The sequence below is a fragment of the Vulpes vulpes genome, chromosome 1, assembly GCF_048418805.1.
Source record: "Vulpes vulpes isolate BD-2025 chromosome 1, VulVul3, whole genome shotgun sequence".
In the NCBI taxonomy this organism is placed as follows: domain Eukaryota; kingdom Metazoa; phylum Chordata; class Mammalia; order Carnivora; family Canidae; genus Vulpes; species Vulpes vulpes.
The window spans coordinates 88,850,534-88,856,442 of NC_132780.1; the positions used below are offsets into that span (position 1 = coordinate 88,850,534).

General features: G+C 32.5%; 1 pseudogene; it reads left to right on the top strand.

Annotated features, from left to right (window-relative positions):
- The first annotated feature begins 4,974 nt into the window (after window positions 1–4,974).
- Window positions 4,975–5,571, top strand: LOC112919392 (methylsterol monooxygenase 1 pseudogene; annotated as a pseudogene).
- The last annotated feature ends 338 nt before the right edge of the window (window positions 5,572–5,909 follow it).

Consider the following 5,909-nt stretch of genomic DNA (forward strand, 5'->3'; position numbering starts at 1 on the left):
AATCTTTTAGACTGTGACCTAGATTCAGATTCAGTGGCACTATTTAAAAGAAAAAAATAAAATGTGAAGTATGCTAATGGTATTTCTTAATATTCTACCCCCGAGGATTATTTGTTTTTAATTTCCCTTATTGTATAACAGCACTCCTAGGAGACATTCAACAATAGTTATTAAATAAAGATAAGTTTGTTGAAAGAATAATAACAAACTGAGGAAGATAATTTTCATATCCAAGGATACAAGTCAAATATTGTGCTTTTCAAAGGGTAAGATTTATTTTAAACCAAACAAAAATTTTTTAAAGGGTAGAAAAGATAAAGGCTTTTACTCTAGAACAGCTAAATAAAGCAAAATGCTGGCTATTTTAAGTGAAATAAAGAACATTTTCCCTTTGTATATTATGGGCTTGTTGATGTAAATTATTTTAAAATATTTTCTTTCACTTAAATATTTTCTTTTAGGAGCTGGATTGTAAGCAGCCAAATGATCTACTAGAATAAAGTATAAACTATAAAGCATAACAAACTTTTGGTATATCTATTTTACCAATGTACAATAACTTTGATTGTTTCAGATATCTCAGGGATAAGTACAAAAGCTCATAATTACTTCATGAACACATAAACATACTGAATTTTATCATTCAGAAACACATTTTATAAAGTTACATATTTTTTACACCCTTCACAAAAGAAAAGCTTTGTATGGTCCTAATTAATTTTGAAATAAACCACAAATTATATGTGGAATTGACAACTGGAATCATCAAGTTATATAATTTCTTAAATTTATCTGCATTTTCTGTTACCATACTAAATAAAATTAAAAGAGGGATTTAATCTCAATCTATTACTAGATAATATTGCTAAAAAGTGATTTTTCAGATTTCTCACTTCAACTTTAAATGTAGATGGCTAAAAGAAGCACCGTGTCAATCTTAAAGTAAAAGCAGGAGAAAATTCTAAATAATTACTTTCTTGGACACAGAAAACTGATCATTAAAGGCAATTAAATAACTCAAAAACCGAGAGAGATAGCTGCTAGGACTCAAAAATTAAAGTATTTACTTACCTTGGATAAACACCATATAAGCTGAAAAGACAATGACTTAAAAAATAACAAACTGCCAAATATGAGAGTAGGTATATTAATTTTCTACTGCTGATGAAAAATTTATTTAACGGCTAAAATTATTTGGGGAGATCAGAAGTCCAAAATGACTCCAACTGGCCAAAATCAAGATGTCAGCAAAGGTGCATTCCTTCTGGAATATCTAGAGGAGAACTAAGGTTCCTTGCCTTTTCCTGCATGCCTTGACTCATGATACCTTTCCAATCTTCAAAGTTTATCACCCTAACCTCCACTTTTTTCATCACATCCTGCTCCTAACTTTGACCATCTCTTCTCTCTTTTGTAACAATCTTTGTGATTACATTGGGCCCACCTGAACAATCCAGGATAATTTTCCTAGCTCAAGTTTCTTAATTTATCAAAAAAAAAAAAAAATCCTTTGCTATATAATCAACATATTTAGTTTTAGGCATTAGTTCATGAGCATCTTTATAAGCCATTATTTAGCCCACCATAGAGGGCTAGTGTGAGAGTGTGAATCCTGATATAAGAGTTTTTTCACCATCTTACAAGTTTATTCTCCACTAATCCCACCAGGCGCTCACAAGGTGGTCAGGTTGAGTTTTATAAAAACTTTCTTGTGGTGATGGCTAGAGGAGAATAGCAATGACTACAGAAACTCCATATTCTCTCTCTCCACCACAAAACAAATATGTTAATCTACAAGGGTCGGAATAATGAAAAACTGGCTTTACCTGTGGTAAAAAAGTGCACTGCCCCTGTAGAGAGGCAAACATATATCTTAGTATGAGCACCACAATTGGAGGAGAAGCAGATGCACTAATAGAGATTCCACCATTGAGAGTCAGGAATAATGCACATGCCTAGGAATAAGGCTTAATCAAAACATTAGAGAATGACTCCTTCTTCTATTTTTATCTCCGGGCTATCAAGTGTTGTGTAAAACAGCAAGGGACTAAACCTTTGAGAGTTACAAGAGATGTATTCTCTTAGAGCCACCACAAAAAAGACTCAAAGAGGAGGAGGAATTCAGAAAGTAACCTTCTGAAAAGCAGTCCACAGCATAAAGAGAAGGACTACTAGGAATACGTGAAGTCTATAATACATTCAGAGTAACCATAGCAGGAGCAAATGTCAACCCCAGCTTGACTCCAGAAAGAATAACACAAAATACTATAAAGGCTTAGTGGGAGGAGAGTTATATTTGAAGCATAAAATCTTTACTTTTGAATGTGCTAAATAAGATCTGGATGTCAAGACACAGTAAGAAATATATTAAAAGTTAAGAAATGACACTGAAGAGTGAAATAAATCATCATAGAATCTAGATATGACACAGAAGTTGGACCAATTAGACAATGTAAAGTAATTGTCATTAATATGTTCAAGGTACTAATAGCAAGGATACAAAATTTGAAATACCAGAGAGATAGATTCAGAAATGTGATGACTATAGGAAAGAACCGGATAGTAATTCTGGAAGCAAAACATAATAATGGGGATAAAGAATTGCTTCAGGGAGCTTTTTAGTAAACTCAGCACAGCCAAAAGAAGAGTCAGTGAAAATAAAGATAGTTCAATAGAAATTACTCAAAATCAAACATGTGAAAAAAGAGAAGGAAAAAGAAAAAAAAAGCATGCAAGAGTTGTGGCATAATATCATATAGCTTAACATGCACATAGTAGAATCCCAGAGAGAGAAGAAAGATGAAAAAGGTTGTAGAAATTTTGCTACATGAGAATTTTGTAAAATCAGTTCCAGATACTATACTGCAAATCCAATAGCTTAAAACACCAACAGAATAAAAATAAAACAACTTCCCAAAAAATTCACCTAAATATGTCATTTTATACTGTCAAAAACAAAAACCAAAGAGCACATCTTTGTAGAGAGGCAGGACAAAAATGCTACCTAGACAAGAATGGGTTAAAAGTTATAGCTGATTTCTCCTCAGAACCTATGCAAGCAAGAAGAAAATGGAATGTCTTCTTAAATGCAAATACACACACACACACACACACACAGACCTGAGTTCCACGTTTAGCAAGAATGTAATTTTTTTTAAATAGAAAAGATTTTCTCAGACAAGTAAAAGCAAGTGGTGCATTCTATTTATATAGCACAAGTAAAATTGGAATATGACAATTCCACAACATGTAGTAGGAAGCAATTGAGAATATACTAGTGTAATGTTCTTACATTACACATAAAATAGTACAACTTATATATAGACTCAGATTAATTAAAAATGTATATTGTAAACCCTAAGGAAAGCACTAAATTAGCATAAAAGAAATGTAAGCCAAGAGAGATAAATAAACTGGAATTAAAAAAAATCCTCAATTCATGAAAAGAGGAAAAAGAAACAAAGAACAAAGGAATTAATAAAAAAAATAGCTACTAAGTCAGTATGTTTTTATCCAACTTTATCAAAATTCACTTTAAATGTGAATGTTCTAAACATACCAATTAAGAGGGCACATAATGTGATGAGCGCTGCATGTTATTTATATGTTGGCAAATCGAATTTAAATAAAAACAAACAAAAACGAAAAACCAGGGACACCTGGGTGGTTCAGTGATTGAGTGTCTGCCTTCTGCTTAGGTTCTGATCCTGGGGTACAGGGATCGAGTCCTACATCAGGCTTCTCTCAGGGAGCCTGCTTATCCCTCTGCCTATGTCTCTGCTTCTCTCTCATTGTCTCTCATGAATAAATAAAATATTTAAAACAAAAACAACATATCAGTTAAAATAAAAAGAATGTCAAATTGCATAAAAATGTATGTCACTAATATATGCTTTCTGCAAGAAAACCATTAACCATAAGTACACAAAAATGTTAAAATTAAAATGAGGGGATCCCTGAGTGGCTCAGTGGTTTACTGCCTGCCTTCAGCCCAGGGCGTGATCCTGGAATCCCGGGATCGAATCCCACATCGAGCTCCCTGCATGGAGCCTGCGTCTCCCTCTGCCTGTGTCTCTGCCTCTTTCTGTGTGTCTCTCATGAATAAATAAATAAAATCTTAAAAAAAAAATGATGAGTAGTTAAAAATGCAAAACTAAGCAAGAGAATATTTAAATGGTAAAATCAAAGTGGACACCAGAACAGAGAATATTATCAGGGGTCCAGAGAAACATTAGCTCATGATAAAGAGACCAATTATCTAATAACACATAATAATCTTCTTTTAATAGAATTCCAAAAAAATATAAAGCAAAATAGAGCCCAGATTAACAATAGGGATATTTGTATTTTTATGTAGAATATTCAACACTTCTGTCTCAGGAATTGCAGAATCAGGCATAAATTTAGCAAGGATATGATGACCTCAATAGTACTATTAACTATCATGACATAATTGATGTTTCTAAATACTCCAACCATCCACAACAGAATATACATTCTTCTAAAGCTCCTATGGAACATTCCTAAGGACAAATCACATTATAGGAACTAAAGTGAACTTTAACAAATTTAAAGTAATGAAGATTACACGAAAAAATGTTCACAAACCATAACAGAATTAAAATATATAACAATACAAAATATATAGAAAGTCCCAAATATTTGGTGATTAAACAAAACATTCCTAATAACACATGAATCAAAGAGGAGGTCTCAAGAGAAACTGGAAATTTTTGAGTTATACGAAAAGGAAATACAACTTATTGCAATGTGTAAGACACATCAAAAGCAGTCTTTAGAGGGAAATTTATGCCATTAAATGCATATATTAAAGAAGAACATCTAAAATCAAGAATACAAATTTTCTAGAAACTAGAGAAACACCATTTAACTCTAAAAGCAAACAAAAAAAATTATAACATGTAAATAATAGAGAAAATCAATGAAACCAGGCTCGCGTTCCCACTGCTTGGCCAGAATTCTAAGGCTTTCTGCAGAGATTTGAAAAATGGCAACAAATGAAAGTATCAGCATCTTTAGTTCAGCATCCTTGGCTGTGGAGTATGTAGATTCACTTTTACTTGAGAACCCTCTACAAGAACCATTTAAAAATGCTTGGAACTATATGTTGAATAATTATACAAAGTTCCAGATTGCAACATGGGGATCCTTGATAGTTCACGAAGTTCTTTATTTCTTGTTCTGTTTACCCGGATTTTTGTTTCAATTTATACCTTTATTGAAAAAGTACAAAATTCAAAAGGATACACAAGAAACATGAGAAAACCAATGGAAATGTTTTAAAGTACTTCTCTTTAATCACTTTTGTATCCAGCTTCCTTTGATCTGTGGAACTTATTAATTTACAGAGTATTTTAATATACTTTATGATTGGGAAAGAATGCCAAGTGGTATATGCTTTTGGCAAGATGCTTTGGCTGTGCAGTGATTGAGGATACCTGGCACTATTTCTTGCATAGGCTCTTACATCACAAAAGAATATAAATATATAAACAGTTTGTTTATATAAACAGTCTGTTTTGGAACAGACTCTCAGTTTACTGCATATAATGAAAATATGAAAAAGATTGAGAAAAAGATGCAATAAATATCTCATCTCAACCATCCTGAAAGCACACACCTTTCCTGAATTGAAGTGAATAGCTAACATTGCTTCTGCGGAGCAGAAATAAACATGTGTCTTGGCTGCTAAGTGATACAAAGAACATTAACAACCTTTAAATATCTTCCTAGTGGGAACTTTTTCTACTTTACATAAAAGTTCTGTATGTGTAGAAATAAGTAAATATATAGTGAAGTATGATTTTCATGAGGAGGTTGTAAAGGCCATGTTGCTAATCTTACAGAAAGGCTTTAAGTAATGGAAGAAGTATCAGTCTGTCTTTCCC